The 27,086-nt window shown below is 40.6% G+C and overlaps 1 protein-coding gene and 1 non-coding gene across 3 annotated transcripts in view; both read left to right on the forward strand.

Moving 5' to 3' along the window:
• IGFBP7 (insulin like growth factor binding protein 7) overlaps nt 1-27,086 on the forward strand; it is an 81,521-nt gene that overhangs the window by 1,727 nt on the left and 52,708 nt on the right. The window contains exon 2 of one of the 2 annotated variants that reach the window (XR_010126212.1): nt 1-27,086. This exon is cut by the window's right edge and continues 2,555 nt beyond it. The exons of the other annotated variant lie outside the window; for it this stretch is intronic. The gene's annotated coding sequence lies outside the window, so the exon portion shown is untranslated. 2 annotated transcript variants of the gene reach the window in all.
• LOC129035990 (small nucleolar RNA U13) lies at nt 2,432-2,534 on the forward strand. Its single transcript, XR_008502462.1, has one exon. It is a non-coding gene; the product is annotated as a small nucleolar RNA U13 (small nucleolar RNA).

Raw genomic sequence — 27,086 nt, forward strand, 5'->3', positions numbered from 1 at the left:
GAGTTCGAGATCAGCCTGACCAACATGGTGAAACCCCATCTCTAATAAAAAAATATATATATATAAATTAGCTGGGCATGGTGGTGCACGCCTGTAATCGCAGCTACTCAGGAGGCTGAGGCAGGAGAATCGCTTGAATCTGGGAGGCAGAGGTTGCAGTGAGCAGAGATCACACCACAGCATTCCAGCCTGGGTGACAGATAGAGACCCCATCTCAAAAAAAAAAGAAAAAAGAAAGAAGAAAATAAAGTCTGGACTTGCAAATACACGCACACGCACACACGTAGAAATTTTCACTGTAATGCCTGAAATAACATTTTCCATCGGCAGTATTTTCAAGGGAAAGTCAGACGTTCAATGTTGACAGCTCCTGATCTTAGCCGAGGTAGAAAAGGGAGACGAGGCAGTTCTGAGGTGACAGAAGCTGTTGCTTCTTTAACACAGTTCAGACTTTCTCCAGAATTTCCACATTTTTTCTTTAGAGCATTTCCCAGAAGTCCACAAACTAATAGGTTGTATGTCATCAATTTCAGAGTTCACTATTGAAAGCCTTAAATTGTGTAACTCAATAGTAACTATTTATAGTATCATCACCTTAAACTTAGAAAATTGCAACCCAAAATAATCTGCATATGTTTCCAATAGAAACAGTTATTTGTTACTTTGGATCTCATTTGTCGGTCACATCATGAAAAGATAAATGTGCGTTATTTAAGAATTTATTCCAAATATTGAGATTTTCTTATAAACGTTACAATGGGGAACTTTATAGTTTTTTCAAAATGACAGATACTTGCCTTATCAAAGCAGAAGGTTAGCTTGGTGATTGTTCAAGTGTTGTCAATTTCTAGTTTATACTTAATATTCCTTTTTCTCACCTGCTACTTACATCACCAAACACTCACACAGTCTGATTATAAAATACTGAGACTGACAGTTATATAGAACCAGTTTCATAACCTCGTTACCACGTACCCCCAGCTCAGTACCTCTCCAGACTGCAAACCCTTTGAGGGTTCTGGCCCGGCTTTTCTTTATATTTGGGGAAATGTTAGAGAAAACAGCATCTAAAACTGGAAACCTTGACTTAAATTAGCCATTTCTTCTCATCCTAAATTGAGAGAGATGAGGTCTAAATGGCAGAGACCATTTATAGGAGAATGCCAAAGAGAGCAGAAGAGAATGGGAAGCCTTTCCCACAGCAGAACCTTTCCACAGCAGAGACAATAGACTGATCCCTATCACGTCCCCTAAATATTTCTTCTAACACCTGGATGGGTTTTGACAATCATAGAAGCAAACTGGACAGAGTGCCATTTACTTCTGTGCCATTTCATACTAGGGCTTTGCACAGAATAGGAAATGCATTGTCTAGGTTCCTCTAGACCTCTAGGTTCCTTTCTATTCTCAGAAGAAACTTAAGTTATGCTTGAGTATAACTTGAGTAGGGGCCGGGTAGGGGCAGCATTGTGGGATTCAGCCACAATGGTGTGATTCAATCTGCCTTCTGGTCTTTGGTCCCATTTAACATGCATTTACTGAGCAGCTAGCTTGAGTCAGCGCTGTACTAGGTGCTATATACCAGGGATGTACAAAACAGATTTGATGTTGCTGATTAAGAAAGTATCTGTACAAGTTACAAACTCACCTCCCAGAGCACTTGCCCTGGAGCCCTGGAGCTTGCCCCAGTCTTCCTCCTTTCTAAGATCACCACTTACCCACCTGGGAAGAGATCTTGGTCTGCTTGTTTTCCATACCTCTCTGGTAGGAGGCAAAGCGATCTGCTTGAAAATATGTCTGAAAGATAATCAGCAAATAATTTCAAATCTTGGAACTGTCATTATGAATTTACTGCCATTAGATTGTATTGAGGTCCCTGAAGTTGTGGGTAACCAGAGGGGGGAATTTGAAGATTCCATTTAATAAAAAGAAGTTGATACAAAGAAGCTAAGATATATAATAAAATTTCATAGTTGGAAGAGAACATGATGCTTCTCTATTCCAATTACTGGTTGTACCTTTTGTTCATAGTCTTTTAAATCTGAGCTCTTTGGCAATCCCATTTCAGCCACTTTGGTCTCATTAGGTACCATCCTTTCTCCCTCAGAATTAATTTTCACTTCTGGAATCAGAATGTCATTCTCAAGGGTCTCCCTTCTTAGTACCTTTAGGACCAAGTTCAAACTACCTAGCAGGACATAACAGGCCCTTCACAATATAACTCCATTCTATTATTTTGACCTCTTCTCTCCAACCTCCTTTATGCACTAGCCACAGTAAGTGTCTGCTATTCACACTTCAGCACATATGTCTCTATGCTTTCATGCCTCTGTAGAGGTTGTGCCTTCTGCCTGCAATGCCTCTCACCTCCACACGCACCACAATCGCACCCTCCTTCACTTCCTTTCCATCCTTTGAACTCTTACCTATGATCCTTTTGTAGTTCATAAGCATGGTGATTGAGTGTTCATACACATGTGTGAGGTATGTCACCCCCAAACCTTTTATGACATTGGCACATTACCTGTCTGACATGAAAGAAAAAAAATAATAAAAATTTAAAAAATGGGCGGCCAGGCACGGTGGCTCACGCCTGTAATCCCAGCACTTTGGGAGGCCGAGGCGGGCAGATCACGAGGTCAGGAGATCGAGATCATCCCGGCTAACACAGTGAAACACCATCTCTACTAAAAATACAAAAAATGAGCCAGGCGTAGTGGTGGACGCCTGTAGTCCCAGCTACTCGGGAGGCTGAGGCAGGAGAATGGCGTGAACCCGGGAGGCAGAGCTTGCAGTGAGCCGAGATTGCACCACTGCACTCCGGCCTGGGCAAAAAAGCAAGACTCTGTCTCAAAAAAAAAAAATTTTTTTTAAATGAGCTCTTACCTAGCCTTCAAGGATCAGCTCTGTCAGTTTCTCTGTGAAGCATTCTGACTTTCCCCCACCCCAAAATGATGTATGTGTTCTTCTAGGGCTATGCATCCAGCCATTGTTTCAACTAATATTTATTCCACGTGTACTGTGTATCTGTATATAAGAGGCAGTATAGCAGAGAAGTTAAGATGAGGAGCTCTCAAGCCAGACTCCCTTGGTGTGAATCTTGACCACTTACTAACTATAGCCTTGAGCAAGTTATTTGACCTGTCTGCCCAGGGTTTTGCTCACTTATAAGACAGGGATTATAACCATTATCTATCTCATAGCGTTGTCATGAAGATTAACTGTCATGAATATTATCCACAGAAAGCATTGGATGAACGTTAATTGTTGTCATTATTCAACATGAAAGTAAGCTCCAGGTGGGAAGGGAGATTTTGCTCCCTCATACAGACAGACCCAAGGACCTAGATAAGTGCATGGTATGTAGTATGTGCTTTAAACACATGTCTAATGCATGAATCAATGAATGAATCAACCTATGAATTGGCTAGGCACTCTCCTAATCTCAGCGTAAGTAGCCTTGAATAAGATATACAGAAACAAGGAAACATTTTCACACAATGTGTACATGCTGTGAAGGGTGTACATCAGAGAAATAGGATAGAGACTCCAGATGAATAAGCAGTATTAAGTGAGATGAGTGGAGCCATGCTAAGAACGCTTGGGAGGATTTCAGCAAAGGGAACAGCAAGGCCTTGGGCCCTGAGTGGAGAACAAGTTGGCTACTATAGACCTTCCCCAACTGCTGCAAAAGGACTCTTTGAATGTCTGTCTTCCCCACTAGACTGTAACCATTGTAAAAGAGGGATTTCATCTTATAACTCCTTATAAACACAGTGTCTGGCTAATAGTTGGGCATATCATAAATATTTGTTGATTAACAAAGGAATCCTCTTAAGAAAGCACCTTCCTGTTTGGAAATGCAGGAAAGCCCCTCTCCCGCCTGTCTGCTCTCTTTCCTCCTGGCATCTTCTGCCTTCCTAAAGTCTAGGCCAGGAAATTCATCTGACATTGATTTGCCTTCCTTTCTGTCATCAGCAGTCCTGAACTCTAACATTGGATGGTAACTTTTCCCCCCAAATCCCAACATTTCCATGTCCCCTTGCCGAGTAAAATTAGGTCCAGAGCTATAGAAACTGTTCTGTAAGTGGAAAATGCTTCAGTATAGATTTTGATTTTCAGGAACTCATTTTATTTGGTGAGTTTTAAACCTCCATTCTTTGAGAAGCTCATTTTAGATTCATTAGACTCATTTTTTATGTTGATAATATATCATTTAAATGCCCATGTTCTACTATCCTTCAGTAAATTTATGAACTTCATTGAAAGTTGAAACAAAGGCGTTTCAAATTAAATGAAGTCGTTAATTGCCTGGTTTATCTTGGGGGAGTGCAAGTCAGTGTAATACTTCGCTAAACTAACACAGTAGTACCATGAGGACTGTCAGAGAGCCAGAGGAGGGGACCCAGGTTTGTGGAGGAAAAGCCAAGAATCACTTAGTGGAAGAATGATGTCCTGGCTGAGACAGGGATAAGAAGGAATTGGCTGGAGAAGAGCTAGCATAGAGGCTGTGGTAGAGTTAGAAGGGAGATGAGAAGAAAACACTGTATATATACAATAGAATACTATTCAGCCTTTAAAAAGAAGGAAATTTTGTCATTGCCACAACATGAGAGGACCTGGAAGGCATTATATTAAGTGAAAAAAAGCCAAGCACAGAACGACAAATGCTATGTGATCTCACTTATATGTGGAATCTAAAAAAAGTCAAACTCATAGAAGCAGAAAATAGAACAGCAGTTACCAGAGATGGGGTTGGGAGGAGGGGACAGGATTGGCAAGATGTTGGTCAAAGGGCACACAAGTTTTGTTAGAGAGGAGACATAAGCTCAAGAGATCTATTGTCCCTCATGGTGACTATAATTAATAACAATATATTATATACCTGAAAATTGCCAGCCTGGGCAACATAGTGAGACCTCATCTCTATAAAAAAATCAAAAAATTAGCTGGGTGTGGTGGCGCACACCTGTAGTCCCAGCTACTTGGGAGGCTGAGGCGGGAGGATTACTTGAGCCCAGGAGGTAAAATCTGCAGTGAGCCATGATCATACCACTGCACTCCAGCCTGGGTAACAGAGCAAGACCCTGCCTCAAAAAAAAAAAAAAAGAAAAGAAAAATTCTAAGATCATAGACTTTAAGTGTTGTTACCACACAAACCAAAAAAGTGTATGAGGTAATGCATATGTTAAATAGCCTGATTTAGCCATTCCAAAATGTCTACGTGCATCAGAACATCATGTTGTATACCATATATATACAATTTTCAGTTATCAGTTAAAACAATTTTTTAAGAGAAAGGAGATAACCAGAGCATAGCCAGCAGAAGGACTCACATGAGGTTTGGTGGGACTGCCTAGGGAGAAGGAGGCAGCTGGCCACGTGACAGAGCCCAGTGATAGGGGAGGGCCTGTGACCCCTTAAGGAGCTGAGACGCTGTCATAGAGCAGTGGGAGCACTGAGTGATGAAGCTGGATTTGTGCTTTTAGAAAAGCTTTGTTGGCTGCTGTTGGGAGAATGGATTGGAAGGCGGTGAGACTGCAGTCAGAGACTCCCATAAGGAAGCTGTTACTGTAATCACAACAACAGATGCCTACACTCCTTCCCAAGACTTCCCTCTCTGATCTTAGAAGCATTGTCAAATCCAGGTTCCCAGCCTGCCATGGCAAGCTGCTTGCTACTTGGGAGTGAAAAGTCCTTGTGGAGCTTTTTCCTATTCAGTGACTGCTCATAAAGTGCCCTCACCTCGCTTGCCTTATTAGCCAGTCCTGCCTCCAAATTACCACCACTTGCTCCTTTCAGGAGTCTCTCCCCACTAAAGTCCCTATTACTCTTTCTCTCTGCTTTCAGATCAGAAACAGAAAAAGTCACCTTCCCTAAGAGTCTGCTCCAGTCCAATAGAAATGCTTTAAAATTTTTCTGGCCTCAGCTGCCCTTCTTGAGCACAGAAATTTCTAGAATATTGAGTGAATCACTGGTTCTTTATTATCATTTTGTCCAGTTTCAATCACTGCATTTTAGGAAAGATTTGAAAAACTGAAGGACAAAGTGGGGCCTTAGAGGACTTAGGATTCTTTCAGAGAAAAGTAATCTAAAGAACAAGTTAATGTTTCTTCATCGTTTGGGAATTAGTTATTAAATGGAAGGTGCCTGACAAATTATTCTCTTAATACAGTTCTTCAGGAGGACAGCATTAAAAGGCCTGGAATTAAATAGCCACAAGGCACGTTTAGATGACACATCAGGAAGAACTTTCCAGTAAAAACTATTGAATAGGGTACCGTGTTCAGGCAGAAGTCAGGAGACTCTCTTTAGGAGAGCTGAGAAATAACTTGAGGGGGAGGGGCCACATCTGGGGGAGGATTTTATAATTTTTAAATCTCTTAAACTATACAGCTTTGAGATGGAATGATTAAGCTGAGCAGGCATTTGTTAACATCCTGAAATATGATTTCCATCCTGTCCCTAGAGCCTGCCCTCGGGGTCCACTGTAGACTGGCCTTCTAGAAGAAACCGCCTTATAAGGCTCTCTTGGATAGTTTAGTGACAGAACACCCTTGGATGGAGTCCAAGGCCAGCTAGCCTTCACTGATTCAAAATTCCTCCCCACAGTGGATGAGATTATGATGCTTCCTTTACCTCAAGCCACCCCTACCCCACAAACAGTCTGACCTCATCTGTGTTTTTCATTGTTAGACAAATAACATCTTGTTTTTAGCAGCTGGGAACCCTGAATTATCGTCAAAAGAATTTTTAAGCCAGGGAATGAGTGTAACCTTTTTTTGAAATTTAGGAGTGGCACAATTAGAAAGCTTTGAAACGGAAGGAAACAGGTATATGTGAATTAATAAGCCCGCTTATTTAAGGTAATTTCAAAGATTTCCCAGTGAGTCTTTTACTCTTATGTGGGGGTAGCAGTGGAAGACTAGAAATGTCCAAGGGAAGCTTCCCCCAGCCTGTCATATATGGCTTTTCCAGGTCAATCAAGACCGTCTCCTCCACCAGGCCTCTGAGAGAAAATGAGATCAAAAGAAAAAAGCCAGGATGATAATGGGGGAGTGGGGAAAACGTTTACTTATTTATTTTTTTTACTTAAAATTGATTGTGTTAAATAGTTGACCTCTGTTTTATCCGAAGTTGGATTAATGGCAAAATGATATGGCCCTTTTGAAAAAGCTAATGTGTTGAATTGCCTTTACTGTTTTACAGAGGAGAGCAGTCAAGGTTAATTAGAAACAGCTGGAGCTAACAATAAGCCTCACCCCCATCAATGTACCTACCAGGAGAGGGTTACCAGGGAGAGGAGCAGTCCCGGGAATCCAGGGAGGGGCCTCTGGTCCCAAGAGCAGGCCAGAGTTGCAGAGAAGTTTTGTGTCTGAAAAATAAGAAAGGTTCATTTCAGGTGAAACAGACCTAGGAACCCTGTGTTGATAAAGCCCCATTCATATGGTATGAAGTTCCCACAGTAAAGAGCACTGACAAGGCCAAGGCCAACCCGACAGGTTCAAAGCAGGCTTGGCCACTGTGAAAAAACAACCCCCTCAAAACTTCAGGAGAATGTATATAATAAATGAAGGTACAATTTCATACCTTCACAGGATTATTGAGAAGGTCAAATTATGTAACAGATATGAAAGCACTGTGTAAACTATGCGGACTCTGCGGCACCAATTAACTGTAAAGAATTATTAACTAGACTGTAAATGCCTTGAGGGCAAGGAATGCATCTGCAATGGGTATTTGTGAAGTACTTGACAGTTTGCTAAGGGCTTCTGTGGATTTTCCTCATATGCTACTCACAACAACCCTGGAAGGTAAGGGGAATTATTATCCCAAATTCCAAATAAAGACACTGCAGGTCAGACATCACATAGGTGGTAAATAGCAATTCTGGTACTTACTTTAGGTATTCTCCTACAGGCTTGCTATTCAAAGTGTGGTACGTAGACCAGCAGCATTGACTCTCTGTGCTACCTTTCTTTTTTATAAACTCGGAATTATTTCAAAATAAGAAGTTTCTAACAAAAGAGATTCAGAAGAGTCAAACCCTTGGGTGTGAAAAAGTTTTAGGAAGACTTTCCTGAATTTATTTTGCCTATATTTTGTTTTTGATGAGTGAGCAAGGGGGATATATGATATATTTGTGTCTAAACAGATCTAAAAGAGCTCTTTAATTAGCATAAAATAAACATTCTGTATGATAACAAAGTTTATTTCAGAGTTGAGATGGCTCTTTATGGTACATATGCTGTGCCTTCTAAAAAATGTCATATTATAGTCAGTGAAAGATGATGTTTCTTAGAAGGAATGAATGAGGTGGCTAACATTAGTCCTTCTACAGCCATATTAGCAATCTTAGAGCCTGGTCAGGCACAGTGGCTTTTGTTTGTAATCCCAGTACTTTGGGAGGCCAAGGTGGGAGGATCTCTTAAGCTCAGGAGTTCAAGACCAGCCTGGGCAACATAGTGAGATCTCATCTCTACTAAAAACAAAAATAAAATTGTTAATTGGCCAGGCACGGTGGGAAGCACCTGTAGTCCCAGCTACTCAGGAGGCTAAAGTGAGAGGGTCGCTCTAGCACAGTCATCAAGGCTGCAGGAAGCTATGATGGTGCCACTGCACTCCAGCCTAGATGACAAGGTGAGACCCTGTCTCAAAAAAAAAAAAAAGAAAAGAAAAGAAAAAGAAATAAGAAACATAGAGCCTGGCAGGGCACGGTGGCTCATGCCGATAATCCCAGTGCTTTGAGAGGCTGATGCAGAGGATCCCTTGAGACTGGGAGTTCAAGACCAACCCTGGCAACATAGTGTGAGACCCTATCTCTACCAAAAAAAGAATTACAAAATTAGCTAGGCTTGGTGGTGTGCCTGTAGTCCTAGCTACTTGGAAGGCTGAGGTGTGAGGATCACTTTCAGCCCAGGAGGTCAAGGCTGCAGTCAGCTATGATTGTGCCACTGAACTCCAGCCTGGACGACAGAAGGAGACCCTGTCTCAAAAAATAGAAAAACCTTAGAGCCCAACCCTTCAGTTGCAATCCAGAGGCTCTTGAAGGATCAGCGAGTGTGCTAGGGCTGCTGGCATGAATATTAGTCCAAGAAAGACCTCTTGGAGCATAATGTTTGCATGTGCTGTTTGATCATTTTCCAGGCCTTTCTTGTAACTCTGAGTAGGCTAGAGGAAAAGAATCACTAAGGTAACTGTCAACAAGCTCAAGTATTTGCTTTCACCTGAGGTTTGACCCTGACTGTTGACCTTAACCCCTGACTCCAGCACTGTCCCACCATCAATTTTCCCAGTTTGAGTAATAATATTTAGTCCACATCTAAGCTATGGTCTAAGGAATTTGCATTTTTTTTAATTGAAGCATATTTTTTGTCAGCTAGGTGACAACTTGCAGAAGGAAAATTCATGCAGGGGTTTGAGAACTCGATTAAGCATAATCCATTTAGACTTTTTGAAGGAGAAGAAAAAAAGAGGGCTTTCATATTCTTACAGGCAGAAAGGCAGCTGACTCCAATCATCCTGTTCTTTCATGTTTTTCTTGAAGGGAAGTCTCCAGCTTCTACAGAGGTTTGTCTTTTTCTCTGAGTGAGAAATGCTCAAAGGCATTTTCATTTACATCACCACAGATTAGTGTGCAAGTGGTCAAGTGGTTGAATTGGGAAAGCTTTAGATCTGACATCTGTTCTGCTCTCTTCTGGCCTGACCCCAAGCAAGGAAGAAAAATTTATCAAGAAATAGATCTCCTGGAACATTCAGAAGGTTTTGAAAGAGACCACACAGAAATGAGGCTTCAAGAATTTTTTAGGGTAGCCCAAGCCTGCAGGATTCAGAGCCTGCTCCTTCTCCATGGGAGCTTGCAGAAATTTCTGCTCCAGGAACAGAACTCCAAAAGTGAATTTCAATAGCAGATGCAGCAATTACACTGCACCCCTGGCTTCCAAAGGACCCCCCTCAGGAAGCCATAGAGCGTTTGATGGAGAATGAAATGCTTGTGCAGCAGAGCTCTCTGAGTGAGAGAAGGGGAGATGAGAGTCCCATGCAGTGTGGCTGCTTAGTAGAAATGCTCAGCTCAGTGGGAAAGGGCAGGCTGGGGCAGAGATCAAGACGCCGCCAGGTATTTGACAGGCCAGGGCTTCGGAGCCAGAGGCCCCTCTCTGCTCTGTTGTGTCTCAGATCAGAGCCTCAGAGCAGGATGGAAAAGTTGATCTGACTTGGCTCTTTCTGCACTGCTGGGCCTTTGGTTCACTAGAAAATAACTGGCAGGGCAGGGCAGGCCTGTTCTGGACCCAGTTGCAATGTGGCAAAGTGAGCAGCTCGTGCCCTTTTCCCACTTCCCCATGTCCTCTCATCTGAGGCCTCTTTCTTTTCAGCCGTTCAGCCTGGCCTGTTACTGCATGCTGCCCCTTTTTCTTGTCTGACTGAACTCAAAGAAGTGGAATTTTCTTTTCTCCACTCACCAACCCTTTCTTAGTTATAGAGCCTGGCCAGTAACTTTATAAATGGTGAGTCCTGCTCAGTCCACTCCTCCTAACTCCATCCCCAGACTTATGAGCCACCTGACGTTCCCCCAAGAGAGAGCGAATAAGCAAAAACTTGGCATGCCACCTCTGAAAGGCAGCCAGCTCAGTCCATGTCATCTAGGAGAGATGGTCAGCCCTCTTGTTCTTGACACTCCATTGGGATGAAGTTTTTCACATGTCTTAGGATCATAATCCACCCCATATATCAGCCCCAAGCCTATCTCCCTTTTTAGGACAAGCCCAAGGGGTAGGAGAGATAGCTATAACCCCATGGTGTGACTGTGGGTTTGACAGGTCTCCAATGCTCACCCCAGGGCTGTCCCTACCAGTTACTTTCAACTCTTAGTGCCGGGTCACCCAGAAGCCAAGATTGGCTGGTATACGAGAGGAAATAGAGTAGTTAAGGAGATGAACTTTGGAGTCAGACCACCTGGGTCAAATCCCCACTCTGCCACTTAACTATTTGTGTGACCCTAACCTCCTTCATTCATGATTTTTTTTTACCTGCAAGACAAGTATAATAACAATGTTATTATACTTCGAGTTTTGGGAAGTTAAGTGAGGCAATACGTGAAAAACATTGGTACCTGGTATGTAGTAGGATTTCACTAAATGCTGTTTCGTTTCCATGTTTATTGTTATTAGCATTATACAACTGAGTATGAATTAATATATTAGTGCCTTGCTGATGTCCTACTTTGACCAGTCCAAACACAATACTGCCTCATGTGCTCCCAGGTTAGATCTGAAACCTATGTTCAGACCTGCATAAACAAAATAACAGGGTAGTTTTCTTAAAAAGAAAATTCGTGGGAACGTCCATCTTGCTCTGCAGAGATTCTAGAACAGGGAGTTCTGCCCATCTCTTGAAAGATCCCAGAGTCCAAATGCGGACAGTCTAATGGGAACCACGCAGAATGCTGGCCAGAGGACATGCTTTGCTTTGCAGCATAGAATATTTCCATCTTCAAGCTCATTGTCACTCACATTATTTTTAATAGCACCTTTTAGATATAGAATCATTTTGGATTCAGAGGTCACTGACATTTAGTAATCATTGGACTCTCTCCTCTCTGGATATTCTACCAGTATTTTATACATAGGAAATATTCAATAATTTTTGTTGGATGGTTCATGGGGGAAAAAATCGAAGTACTGGCCCCAAAGAGGATGTGAACCAAAATCACAGAGTTTGGCAGAAAAAGAGCACAATTAGTGCCCATTAGGTACAAATTGAGTATTATCTTTGGCTTTTAGAGTCTTATTGGTGGAAATAATAAAGTTCTTGCTGCAATTCATGTGTCTCTTCTTTGGCTTATACATGTAGCCTCAGCTTAGCAGGAACTCATTTTTAAAAAATCATTTAAAAATCAAAACATTCAACTATAAACAGATGTATTTCGACTCAGAAAGTGCCCACTTAGGTTGGTTCATTGCATCTGTCTGAGAGGTGATAATGTCCACCTTCCAGTGTGGGTTGACAAGTAAAGAAATGAAGGTATGAAGAAGAGGTTTAAGAAGCTGGATAACTTTTCAGATCCACCAGCGCCAGCAATTTTGAGTGAAATTGGCAGAACATTGGGCCTACTGACTCACCATACACTATGCACTCTATCGCCTTCTAAAGCAGTGGTTCTTCACCTTGGCTGTACATCAGAATCACCTGGGGAGCTTTACAGAATGCTGATGCCTGAATTCCACTCCAAGATTCTCATTTAATTGGTTTGGATGTGACCTGGGCAGCAGGACTTTTTAAAACTTTCCAGATGACTTAATGTCCAGCCCCAGTTCAGAACTATTGTTCTAAAAAGACTTCAAGTCACTTTTTGGGATGCTTCATTCCCTTGGGATAATCATAATAATAATAGGCCAGTTTTCGCTCAGTTTATCCAGCATCTAGTGTTTTGCAACAGGGGACTTTTGAGAAGATCTAGTGTGCCATGGGAAGTGTAAGTCCTAGAAAACATGATCACCCAATATAGTGCAGGCAGCATAAATGGTTTGGCTACTTCTTATCTTTTTAGCTATTTCAGAGCTCTTATTTGAATCAGACAGAACGGAAATATGTCAGTTTTGTTGGTATTTTAAAAATGGTATCCCAAAACACTCAGAAAAGTATTCACCTAAAGTATTCACATGATCCAATCTTTCTATTATTTCACTAGAACATACGTTCCATGAGCCCAGTGCTTTTTATCTATTTGTTCACTACTGAATCTCCAATCAGTACTGAATCTCCAGTGTCTAAACCGTCCTTGGGATATGGTAGGCACTCAATAGATTCCTGTTGCATAAATGAATGCCTAATTAAGAGTGGATTTATTATGAGCCCTGTTGGAAAGGGGAACCTTCACACTGATGGAAGCCCACCTCTGTCATCTATCTGGAATCTCTGATAGGGAGAGGCAGCTCTGCTCAGCTTATTGGTCCCTCAGCTTAGAGGAGTATCTCTTGTCACTTGACTGAGGCCTTTCCGATGGGCATCTTCTCAAATTATCCCTTATAGTTACTGTCTATTGTCACAAAATCTCTGAGACTGACAGCAGTGTTCCATTCCATTTTATCATCTCTCCTCTAATCATTTCCCAGGCAATGGGTATGGGGATTGTGCAGCCTTGAGAAATGTACTTAACCTCTCTGAGCATCAGTTTTCTCATCTGTAAAGCGAAGATACTACCGACCTCACAAGGCGGTTGTGAGAGTTACATGACTTAATGTATTTTAAGTGCTTAGCACAGTGTTTGACCCACAATTGGCCTTTAATAAAGGTTAATCTTAGTCTACCTTGCCCTTCAGTTAAACAGTAGCAGAGGAAGGCATAAGTACAATACATTCTCATTATTCACTGAAGTTTTGTTCTAGTAAGTCACCACAAGCACTGAATTAGCAAATGCTGAACCACTGCTCCTAGGAGCAATTCAGTTAGGTTCCTGCAAGCCTCCAATCACATTTTTGTCAACTGATCAATACATAATTTTGTTTTATGTGTGATTCTGTTTAAAGACATGTTATGTAATATAAATTACGATTCATTAACACTGAACTCGTGGCCAACAGCAAGCACTGCAGCTCAAGCCAGAATGAAGCTTATCTAACACACGTGTTTTCCATAAGGCATATCACAGCCTGCTTACTCTTAAGGAACGACTAGACAGCACTTCAGCACAAAGTTTGGGGCCATTTTAGACAGCTGAGTCACCATCAGAAAGCATAAAAATACAAAAGGAAGTGGCACCGCACAGACTGTAAGAGGGGTGCTTGTTGATAGTGTGACAGCTGGAACTAGAAGCCAGAGTGGTGCCTTGTTCCTCCTCAGTGGGGACCCTGTGCATCCAGTGACTCAAATGTTTGCTGCTCTGTGCATGTCTGCAAATGATTTGATTTGGGGGAGGCAATTACATTTTAGCAAGTAGGTGAATTTGCAAATATGGCATCCACAAATAATGAGGATTGACCATATTTGGAAATGTTCAAGGGTTCAGCAACAAGCATTAGAGAACTACCAAGGATTCCGAGGGCAGAACCCAAATGTGGGTGACGCTTCCTTTATATGCCTCAAAGCATATAACGTCATTCGGGGCACAGAGCAGGTATTTAGGAAATAATTCTTGGATGACTCTTGATGCAATTTAACAAACACGTAAACTAGCCTTGTTTTGACTATCCCATGATGAGCCTGTTTTTGCCCTGCACCCTCCTACAAGATGTTAGTGAGAAGTGTAGAGTTCATTAAGTTTTCATAGGAGTGGCAGGAAGGTTTTGTGGGAGGCTTCTCCTCCCATTTCTCTGCACAGCCTTCCCACCAGCTACAGAGCATCCCACGTGGCCCTTACTTCACATGGAGCCACCCTCAAAGGCACTGTCCTGTCCACACCTTCCCCACAACCATGCCTGTCATCTCTCTCCCAGTTTCCACTTGGCAAGTAGGCTCTGTCCCTGGCTCTGTGGAGTGCACCCATCTTTTAACTCAGGACACAAGGTTACTTGGATCCTCACTATCATTGAAAGTGGAAAATTATAATAATTCCGTCACTCACATCCACTGCCTGCTTTTTGTAAATGATGTGCTGGGTGCCAGATGGAAATTTGCCCCAGGAGAAAGACTGCCCCTGCTCTAAGGAGCTTAGAAACCTGAAGTCCATCCTGGTGGAAGAAAGAAGAGGGAGTTAGTCTCAAAATAAGAGAGTCCCTGTGTAAGCCAAGCCAATAAAATGCACAGGAACAAAGAATGCACACACACACCCCTCAACCCTTCATTTTTAATTATTGGAAGCATATTTTCTGGGCAATTTCTACTGGAAGGGGAAAAAATGAACAAAGGTACATTTACATCTGTGGCCTGTGAATACATTATAATTTGCAGACTCTATGAGCTTATACATAATGTAACTATGGCTAGAGGTGTGGAAGTACATAAATGAATTAGTTATTACTTTGCCCAAAGTGACATTCTAGAGTGGAGATGAGTGAATCTTATGTTTGTTCAGACTTGAGCTAAGGAAAGAATATTGATCCAAAAGAATCTTAAAGATTATATTTAAATACCTTAGTAAATGCTAAGGAAAAAATATGTGGTAAATTCACTTCATTCTATCTAGTTCCCTGGCAAATGTGTAAAAAAAAATTTTAATAGGTGCAATGACCTATTGAGATGATGAGAATACTGTTTGGCAGTTAGTCTCTAACAGTTGTCAGAAGTTTCACTTTTTGGACAAACCACAGTGGATTTTAAATTCTTTTTTTTTTTTTTTTTTTTTTTTTGAGACAGATTCTTGCTCTGTTGCCCAGGCTGGAGTGCAGAGGTGTGATCTCCGCTCACTGCAATCTCTACCTCCCAGGTTCAAGCGATTCTCCCACCTCAGCCTCCTGAGTACCTGGGACTACAGGTGCCTACCACCACACCCAGCTAATTTTGTATTTTTGCTAGAGATAGGGCTTCACCATGTTGGCCAGGCTGATTTCAAACTCCTGACCTCAAGTGATCCGCCCGCCTCGGTCTCCCAAAGTGCTGGGATTATAGGCGTGAGCCACTGCGCCCAGCCTGGATTTTAAATTCTAGACTTACATATCCTTGTTAATTAAACTTTAGCTGCTGTGCAGCTTCAGTGTGTCCTGGGAATGTAAGCTAATTTCATTTTATTTTCACTAAAGATCTTTTTTGTTATTAAAAACTAACAGTGGAAATTTGTAGAATTCATTGAAATCAAAGACAGTCATTGTTAATATTTTTATTGTATTCCATTCTAGTTTTTTTCTAGGCTCGTATGACATTATTTTGATCATACTAACCATATATATTTATATCTTGTTTTTCGTTTAGCAAGTAGGTGAATTTGCAAATGTGGAGTCCATATATTTGCAAATTTTAAATTTGTAACTAATATTTTCCATGTACTTAATTATTTTATAAATTTTATTTATAAATCTATATTTGTAATAATTTGAATGAACCATAATTTACTCCAGTTTTTCTGTCATAAATAATCTTTTAATTCACATCTTTAGACACAAAGATCTTTCTTCTGAGTTATTTCTTTATAATAGATCCCAAATTGGAATTACCAAATGATATGGAGATCTATATATATATATAAATTTTTATATATTGACATTAGTGATTCCAGCTTAATAGCCTCTTCTAAACAATTCAGACACATTATCTCCTAAAAACAAAAGACCAAAAGCAAAACATTTCAATAATACAATAGAAATTACTTGTTAATTATCATTAGATTTGTATTGTGACTGCGCATCTTCAATGGCATAGAGACCATTGAGAGTTGTACCTGCATCCTAGTTTCTATTTATAAAATTTGCAGTTACTAGCCATAAAACCAGGGACCCTGCCTGTTACCTAGTTTGCATCTAATATTACCAGGAACCATGGTTTCTATCTCAGATCATGAAGAGTTATTCCAGCAAGAACTGAAAGAGAAGATATGTGTACTATAATAGTTTTCTTTTTTTAAGTTCAATTTGATCAATCAAAGATTTCAAAATAACAGGGAGAAGGAAAGAATATTCCTTTGTACATAATTGAATTGAGGTTCATAAAAAGCACCCACAATCCTACTAGAGCAGCTTGAAAATGTTTGTTGTAAGGGCAGCCACCCGTCTGAGATGTAAACGGGAAAAACTTTGTGAAATTTGGAGGTTTTGTCTTTAAGATTTTTTTCACAGAAGAAAAAAATGGTCACTACTATTCTATTTGACTACAGTCAATGGCATACCTCCAAGTTGAATCTCAGCAGCTCTTTACATGCAGCTTCCCTGCATAATACTGAGACCATGATTTGACCACTTGTTTCACCTCAGTTTCTGATATGTGCTGTTATTCTCCTCCTCTTAGGGACAGACTGTTTCCTGCTCCACTTATTAAAACTAGAAAAAAATTTACTTACAACATTTTTACCACACGTGTCCTTGGAGCTCTCCTTGGGTCCTTAAGGGGGCTGGCAAAACCTTGTTTCTCTTTTTCTCAAGCCCTTTAATCTCCATCACATTCAGCAACAATTGTCCTTTGTAAGGCAGGTATTCCTGTTAATACAGTAAACAGTGCTGAGAATACATGTATAAAATGGAGAAGCTGCGTGTGATTTTCAGGCAGAATTATTCCTGTATTTGACTGGGAAATAGGAATAATAACAGCACGGTGCATTTTCTAAGAATTTTCACGTATGTTCATATGCATATCACCTTTTTTTAATCCTTACAGTAACCCTGTGGTAAAGTATTATCCTCACGTTGTATCAATAAATTAGGCAACCAAGATTCAGTGTGTTTGAGTGTCTAAGCAGAGCTGCTGCTAATGGGAATTGAATGAAGCTGGAACGAGGAATCCAGGTGAGTTGGTGTGTACACGGACACACACACGTACCCACATTTCAATCCAAAGGAAGCTAAAATTGAGTGTCAGAAGCAGTTAAACATACATATGCTTCACTCACTCATTCATTCATTCATGGTTCTTCCATTCCTAATCTTGTATCTCCTACATTAAATTCCCTGTGTAGTTAATACTCTGCATTTCCACAATCTCCAGATACTCTGGTCATTACCAGTATGTGGAAGTGCATATGCTTTTGCTTGTTTTGTTAAACCGTGTGTGTGTTTTTGAAGAAACACATCCAGAGACTCTAAGGCTGTTGTTTTGGTAAATTAAAGCAACTTAAATTCCAGGTGTTGGCAGTGGCAGTTGTCTAACATAGCATGATAAAATTATCCCCCAGGTTCCTATATGCGTGGTTAATTACAGGTGATCCAACTCCCAAAGAATACACATGGCCTGGATCTCTGAGCTCTGCTGAATAAAATAACCAATGTATAATTTCATTTTCCGTGAAAAATGTTAACTAAACTAGAAAAGGTAATCAAATACCTGTTGCTCTCACATGTTTTGTTTTGTTTTTTTGAGATGGAGTCTTGCTGCGTCACCCAGGCTGGAGTGTGCAGTGGCGCAATCTCAGCTCACTGCAACCTCTGCCTCCCGAGTTCAAGCAATTGTCCCACCTCAGCCTCCCAAGTAGCTAGGATTACAGGTGTGCACCACCACACCTGGCTATTTTTGTGTGTGTATGTGTATTTTTAGTAGTGACGGGGTTTCACCACATAGGCCAGGCTGGTCTCAAATTCCTGACTTCAAGTGATCTGCCCGCCTCAGCCTCCCAAAGTGCTAGGATTACAAGTGTGAGCCACCATGCCCTGCCTTCTCACATGTTTTCTAAAAATAAAACCTCTATCACTGAAGAGCATTAAGAACTTTGTGAGGAACAAATTAACTGTTCAGTCAGTTTGAATAAAATTGAGTGCTCTGGGGAGATTTTATTGTTGTTTGTGTGTGTGTTTCAACACTACAGAATAAGAATGTGACTGTGAGCCGCTAAGTCCTTAAAAACAAGAGGGTATATCATAAGAACTGGAAAACCTAACTTCAGACACTGACAAGAAAGCAGGAAATACTACGTTTCTCATGGTAGCAAGACTCAGGAAATTCTTACGCAAATAAAGAGTCAAGGAACAGTTGACAGCAGTTTTCTGAATCAATTGTATAATTATGAAATTTTCATTCACAAATACTTTTAGGTACATAAGTCTGTACCTGATGTGAAGATCCTACTCTATACCAGCTCCCTCAGCATATAAGGAGATGGTGGGATTTGGGGAAGAAGAAGTGAAGAATGTTGACCAAAAAGGACAATAGCTGGTCTGTTGGTAAAGAATATGTTCAGCTGCAAGTAATAGAAAACCTGGCTCTAGTGGCTTGGCCAAAATGGGGTTTATTTGCTTGTAGAACAGGGAGTTTAGGTATAGATGGTTGCTGGTGTGGGTTTAACCACTCAGCAGTGCTGTCAAGGACCAGGGTCCTTTCACTCTTTCTGCTCTATCATCCTTTGCATATTGGCTTTTGTCTTCATGCTTAATAATTGCAAGAAGGCTGCTGCACCTCGGATCATCATCATCATTAAAGACATTTAGAAGGAATAGAGAAAAGGACAATGCCAGCCACATGTCACATTATATCAGGTGAGCAAATGTTTCCCAGAAGCCCATACTCAGCAAATTTCTGCCTAATCTCATTGGCCAGAAATGATCACTGGGCCACCCTAGTGTCAAAAGAGACAGAGAACGGGGTGGTGAACACTGGGGCTGAGTCAGCCGGCTACATTGTCTGCCATAGCTGGGCAGCAGTTCTTTTTAGCTTTTCATTTCAGGCACAGTTGCTGAAGGTGAATTCAAAGGGTGACTAGAAGCTTAGTGTTTTAGAGAACACAGACCCCATCAGACTTCACTGAAATGTGAAATCACATGATAAAATAGGTCATAGCTGGGGGGAAAAATGGAAACCTTTGTAGCAAATATGTCATTCCCAAAGTTCAGTGGAAAGAAGCCCTATCTGAAAGATGTCAAACCACATAGAGTCCATTTTGAAAGAAATGACATTTCACTCTTTCCTTCACAGAAATAATGGCTACCAGAATTGAGGGTTCCTGCCTGATTTAATTTAATATGTGGAAAGGGATAATTTTAAAATGAACTCAAAAAAGGAAAAAGTTATAATTGTGTATGGATAGATGCAGTAAAACTGCTTTAAAAAAGTCTACTTTCATTTTTATAAATTGTATAAACTTCAGTTCATCCTCAGATCTAAGTATGGTGAATTTCTAATTATTGTAGTGTTTTTAAGCTTATTTAAGTCATACATGTTATGGAGATTAATGTTTTGGACAGTGTGGGGTTCAAATTCCCACTCCCCCACTTACTAAATGTGTGATTATTAAATGGCAAGTTGCCTCTCTTTTTTTCTTTTTTTTTTTTTTTTGAGACAGAGTCTCACTCTGTTGCCCAGGCTAGAATGCAGTGGTGTGAACTCCACTCGCTGCCACCTCTGCCTCCCAGGTTCGAGCACTTCTCCTGCTTCAGCCTCCCAAGTAGCTAGGATTACAGGTGCCCAACACCACACCCAGCTAATTTTTGTATTTTTTTGGTAGAGATGGGGTTTCAGCATGTTGGCCAGGCTGGTCTCGAACTCCTGACCTCCGGGTGATCCGCCTGCCTCAACCTCCCAAAATGCTGGGATTACAGACGTGAGCCACCGCGCCCAGCCAGCAAGTTGCTTAACCTCAGTTTTGTCATCTTTAAAGTGGGGACAATGTTGCTCACCCAAAGGGTTGGTGAGAGTATTAACTTCATATGAGGTTCTAAGCATAGTGCTTGCCACACAATAGGGTCTCAATCTGGCCATTGGTTTTATCATTAGTAGTAGTGGCTAATGCTTCAGAAACAGCCCTCAAATGTCATACTATGGTACTTTTACCTTCATTCTTCCCTCTTTTTCTGGAGGGATAACTAGAGATGGGATGAAGGGTAGAAGCAGAAACTGAGAGTGGTAGGAATAATTGGATGGTATTATGTAGAGAAAATGAGAACTGTTCTTGCCCAAACTGGTCAGAACCTCAATATTTTTATATACTTACAATTTATAGCCTACCTTATTTTAACATTATATTTGTGGCAGTTTACATCACCATGCTTTTCAGATACAGCAACAGTGCTGTAAAAAGCACTAAACTGCCTGGGCATGGTGGCTCACACCTCTAATCCCAACAGTTTGGGAGGCTGAGGCAGGAAGATCACTTGAGACTAGGAGTTCAAGACCAGTCTGGGCAACATAGTGAGACCCTGTCTCCACAAAAAAAAAAAAAAAAAAAAAAAAAATTAGCCAGGTGTGGTAGTGCATATCTGTAGTCCCAGCTACTCAGGAGGCTGAGGTAGGAGGATCACTTGAACCTAGGAATTTGAGGCTTCAGTGAGCCGTGATTGTGCCACTGCACTCCAGCCTGGGTGACAAAGCAAAGCCCTGTATCAAAATAAACATAAATACTAAACTTAGAAGAAAAGAGTCTGAATCCTCCCGCCTCAGCCTCCCAAAATGCTGGGATTACTGGCATAAGCCACCGCACCTGGCCAAGCATCTGAATCCTGACTATACACTGACTGACAGTGATAATGGGCACATTACTTAATCTCTTGGTCCCTCTGTTGTCTCACTTGTAAAATGGAGCAAGCAGGACCTGTATTAAAGAATTAGGGTTAGGGTTATGGAAATAAACGAAGTCACAGATTTGAAAGTCTTTGTAACTGTTAGGCCTTTATGAATCCAAGATTGTATTCCCTCTGACTTTACCAACTATTGTAGTAACAACTCTCAAATATGCCCTGTCAGTTACCTGATATAACCTTGTGTATAGCTGTGTCAGTTATTTACGTTTTTACCTATATACCTCTGGTCCACTCCTCCCCTTCAAATCACTATCAGCAAGTAGTGCCCAGGGACTCTTGTGTTATAACATTAGCCAGAACCAGTTAGTAAGGAATCTGTTACAACAAATTTATACAGAGCAAAATATAAAGTATTTTAAAATCGGCATCGTTTTGAGATAGTCTGTTCCTCTCCTGCCCTTCATTAGTTGGGTACTCAAGAGTTGGCAGTGTTTTCCCATCTAGAAGCTCATGTTGCATATTGACCTGCAAAGGTGTTAGTCCAGGTACCGATGGCAACTTTTATGTTATCCATCAATCACTTTAATGAGTACAAGAAAGCATCCTATCACCCTGCCAAAAGACAGAGGAATTAAGAATGACTCATTTATCACTTAAATGTGTAAGTGTTTCCTATGTGTCAGGTGCCATCCTGGTGCTGTGGGGCACAGACCACAGACTCCAGTTTCCAGGGGGTTACCATTAAATGGAGCTGAGGCAGCAACAGTGTGTCGGTCTCCTGTATTCAATCTCCTCATAATAACTGAGCCACTAGGTCAGGAGCAGTGGCTCATGCCTGTGGTCCCAGCACTTTGGGAGGCCGAGACAGGTGGATCACCTGAGGTCAGGAGTTCGAGCCCAGCTTGGGCAACATGGTGAAACCCAGTCTCTCCTAAAAATACAAAAATTAGCTGAGCGGCATGTGCCTGTAATCCCAGCTGCTCAGAAGGCTGAGGCAGGAGAATCGCTTGAACTTGGGAGGCAGAGGTTGCAGTGAGCTGAGATCGCGCCACTACACTCTAGCCTGGGCAACAAGAGCGAAACTCGGAATCAAAAATAAAAACAAAAAATAAGATGGTAAAATTTGTATGTGTATTTTACTACAATTTTTTAAAATTAGAAAACAAAAACTTAAATCCTCTAGATACCAAAATCCAAGCCCCATGGACAACATTTACCAGAAAAAGGTGACAAGCTACCCCCACAAATGCCAAAATATAAGTGGGTTGGAACAAGCCACCTATGCCACCAAGCCTGCAGGCTGTCAGCAGCTAGGTGGAAAGACGCAGAGGGCAGTAATGAGGTGATGACAGATCCAATAATAGGTAAATCTCAACATAGCCAACAGGTTTTCAATGGAAAGTCCATTAGTGGGTGAGTGCAAGGGACCCAAAGGGTGGAAGGGGCTTGAGCAGCCTGGGTCCCGTGAACTCAAAACCCCCAGCTGGGCAGCTGGGGCTCCTGATATGGTTTGGCTGTGTTCCCACCCAAATCTCACATTGAATTGTAACTCCATAATCTCCACGTGTCATGGGAGAGACCTGGTGGAAGGTCGTTGAATCATGGAGGCAGGTTTTTCCCATGCTGTTCTCATGACAGTGAGTGAGTCTCATGAGATCTGATGGTTTTATAAAGGGCAGTTCCCCTCTGCATGCTCTCTTGCCTGACACCATGTAAGATGTACCTTTGCTCCTCCTTTGCCTTCCACCATGATTGTGAGGCCTCCCAAGCCATGTGAAACTGTGAGTCCATTAAACCTCTTTACTTTATAAATTACCCAGTCTCGGGTATGTCTTCACAGCAGTGCGAAAATGGACTAATACAGCTCCCTTCCAGGACAGGGCCCTTCACCAAAGAAAAACTACTAGGAATAGAATCAAAATGGAGCAGGACAGAAACAATAGAGATGAATGAAACAAAAGGCCAAATAAAAGTGAAGGAGGGAAACAAACCCAGAAAATCACAGAAAGCAAGTTATTGTTTTTAACACTAAATGAAAACAACACAAAATGGAGTTCTGAGGAGTTGCAAAAAGGTATTTTGGACAATGTCTCCTTGTAAGGCTGTGGAAAACCAATTTTACGTTTTAAAAAAGCACAGAGAAGGATTAAGGCCAAACCCCATACTAGAAAGAAATTTTATATAAGAAAAGAGTGAGAGAGAAAAAGAGAATAACATCCCTACCTACAATGAAAGCACGTCTGCAAACAGGTGAAAACTATAACCGACTATCTGAATAACATGAGCTAAAAGACATTTTTTAAATAATACAAATAAAGAGTAACAACTTAAGCCAAAATTAGAATAACTTGAAAATGTGGTGAAGATCTCAGTTGTTATTTCAGAAATGAAACCAAAAGAAACACAATAGCAAATAAGAACAATAGAGAATCCCTTAAAAGACTAGAAGGTTAAAAGGAGGAAAATTATTAAATTAAAAAGAAAGGAAGAATGATCAAAAGAAGCAACCACTGAAGATATGCAGAGCAGATCTAGCATGCAGATAATAGGAGTCACTGAAGAAGGAAACCGAAGCAAGAAAGCAAGCCAACACTAAAAACTATAACTCCAAAAAACTTCACTGAAATACAAGAAAAATGTAGAACTACATTTTGGAAGACCAGACAGTATACCTGAGAATATGGATCTAGAATGACAAATACCTATTGATATTCTAGTGAAAACATTCCTGCACTTTAAAGAAAAAGAAAAAAGGATCTAGGCCAGGTGCAGTGGCTCATATCTGTAATCCCAGCACTTTGGGAATCCAAGGTGGGTGGATTGCTTGATCCCAGGAGTTCGAGACCAGCCTGGGCAACATAGTGAGACCCTGTATCCATTTTTTAAAAAAAATTATCCAGGCATGATGTCACACACCTGTAGTTCCAGCTACTTGGGAGGCGGCTGAGGTGGTAGGACAACCTGAGCCCAGGAGTCTGAGGTTGCAGTGAGCTGTGATCACATGACTGCAATCCAGCCTGGGCAACACAGTGAGACCTTGTCCCAAAAAAAAACTTTTTTTAAACATCTGAGTAAAAAGATTAAATGACTTATAAGGGAAAAGATTACATTATCATCAGACCATTTGACAGCCCCTCATTTTACCACAGAAACTAGAAGCCATTGAATAATAGAGGCAATTCAGGTTTCCTTGCAAGCCATTTCATGGGCAGTGCCTTATAAGTGGTGGAAACAAGAATTGCTGCACGTGTTCAGAAGAAGCAGCCATGACTTTCATCTAGGAGGGCTTCATGGGGGAGGTGGAATGATTGCATCTTAAAGAAATCTTGGAAAATGTTTAAACTGCTGACATCAGAATAATATAATGCATAAACATGTGACTTACCCTCAAAATGTTCAACTCTGTATAATGTTGAATTCATTGCATACTATTTCATGTCCATGTTTTTTCTTCATGATTTTTAGAAAAGGCACATCATTTTTGGCTAAAGCGATTTTTTTTAATACTGAAATTTGAGTAATTGATTCTGTTAATCCAGCATATGCTCCTATTAAATAAATTGTATACAATTCAGTGACTTCATTAGAGATGATAAGCCACATACTTAAATTTTGTGATACTCCCTGATAATCTGCATTCATTGATAATCGAGACAAAATTAATCATATATAATCAAACAAAAATGTGAACAACATTAGCTGTCAGAAAAGCATTATCCAGTCTTTATTTTTTAGTTAATTTTAGATATTTGAACAACACATAAAATGAGTGGTAGGGTATGTTTGTATTTTACTGTATAGGACACCTTCAGATAAATTCTAAAAAGAATTTACATTTCATGTAATGCTTTTCACACAGAGTAATGGCCAAACTTTAGGGTCAGTTTGCCCTGCTTCATACCACATGCAGAACAAATTTAAGATGGATTAGGACTCCAAATAGAAAAGAAAAATTCTTAATAAAAAACTGTTCAAGATGGATAAAAGGATTAATTTCAAGAAAAATAAAACTAATAAAATAGAACTATTCTGGTAGCCCAGAAACCATAAGAGAAAGGATTAACAGAGTAGCTGCATTAAAATTTCAAGTTTATTACTTATTCATTCACCCATTCATGAGATAATTGTTTTTATTGAGAACATACTATGTGCCACACACTATTCCTGCTGCTGAGGGCACAGCAGTGTACTAAACAGCCAGCATCACTGCCCTTGTGGCATGCTGTATGGCAACCAAAACCATAAACAAAACGGGAAGACAGTGAAAGCCTGGAGAAGTTATTTGCAAAATATTTGATAAGCAAAGTAAATATCTGTAGTAAACAGGAGCTCATGTAAGTTGATCGATAAAGCAATAGGAAAAACAGAAAAGTAATAAATAGTGAATTAAAAGAGGAACAACTGCAAGTGGCCGTTAAACATGTGAAGACTTGCTCAACTTCACAACAAGTCCTGAAATGCAATTAGAACAACAATAACCTACAATGTTTTCCCGTTCAGCTTGGCCAAATTTTTTGAAAATTTCTCACTCCCACTGCTGGGAAATGTGTGGGGAAATGGGGACCTTCCTGCACTATTGCCAAGACCAGAATTCCTAACAAGCTTTTCAAAAGTAATCTAGGAGTATTTATTAAAATTAAACACTCTTGTACCCTTTGACCCAGCAATCTTATTTCTGGAAACCTCTCCTACAGAAACAAAAGTGCTAACGCATAGGGACATAAGAATTAAGAATATTTATTGTATCGTAGTTTGTATATAGAAGAATTTGGAACATCTGGAATATTCTTAAAGAATTATGCCCATGTTTGGGGACATTTTGCAGCTATTGGAAAGAGTGAATTTGATTTATGTGTATTGAACTAATAAGGCTAATATGTAATACATGGATTGTTCACTGAAAAAAGGCAGTTTAAGCCAGGCGTGGTGGTGTACACCTGTAGACCCAGCTACTCAGGAAGCTTGAGGCCAGTAGTTCAAGATAAGCCTAGGCAACATAGAGAAACCCTGTCTCTTAAAATAAAACTTAAAAAAAAAATTTAAAGCAGCTTGCATGTTAATAGGTATGAAATTTTCATTAAAAAATAAAATAAAAACTATATGTATAAACAGTTTATATAGGTTGTTGGGGGTTTAGGATTATCATGATGTAAAAGTAGACAACTTGCTGCTTCTTTATGTATTTGTATATTGGAATTGTTACAGTGAGCATGCACTTTTGCATTTTTTAAATAGCAACAAAATATTTTAAAAGAATACTGAACCACTACATCACTGATATTCCTCATAACTAAATTTTGAAGGTTTTTTTCTTTCCTTCTGATTACCAAAAACTTGATTCACATTTAAAACTATACACTCATAGATCTAGAATGATTCTGGGGTGAGATTTCAGTTCATCATTAACCTTTCCCTACCCACTTCCCCATATCATCTTAGTCTAAGAGATTTCAAACATCCAAAGACGCAGGTCCCAGAAGAGCTCTCTGAGACCACGATTTGGGACCCACACTGGTCAAAAGAGGAAAATCACAGAGCATCCTTTGTAAACTCAGCCTTCTCTCAGGAAAGTCTTTCTTATTATAACTGATATTCCTTGGGCTGAAACTCACACCTGTTCCTCCACTTCTGATGTAGAGACAAAGAGGATTCTTGACCCCAAAGGACCTCCTAGATCATTGCTTCAACCTTTCCATTTTACAGATGAAAAGACTGAGGACTAAGTAAAATGTGGGGAGAACTGGTACCAAAACCCAATTCCCCTACTTGCTAGTCAGTGCATTTTCTGTTGCTCTAGTAGTACCTTTCTTTCTCACACACCAGCATCCCCGAGTCGGTTCTACAACAGTGCCTTTCACCCAGTAAGCCAAAGTCTGTTGGATGCAAACTGTTTACAAAGAATCCCAAGTAGAAGCTAAGTTATCAATGTCAAAGTACCAGGAAGGCAGGGTGATTCAATTGCAAACCCAAAGCAGCAGCACTTTGGAGCCAGAATAGAACTCTGAATAATCCTTTATTTTGTGCTGAGGACCTAGAACTTCCACTTTTCCTTCTCTGGAGCCA

The sequence above is a fragment of the Pongo pygmaeus genome, chromosome 3 (assembly GCF_028885625.2).
Source record: "Pongo pygmaeus isolate AG05252 chromosome 3, NHGRI_mPonPyg2-v2.0_pri, whole genome shotgun sequence".
NCBI classification, from domain to species: domain Eukaryota; kingdom Metazoa; phylum Chordata; class Mammalia; order Primates; family Hominidae; genus Pongo; species Pongo pygmaeus.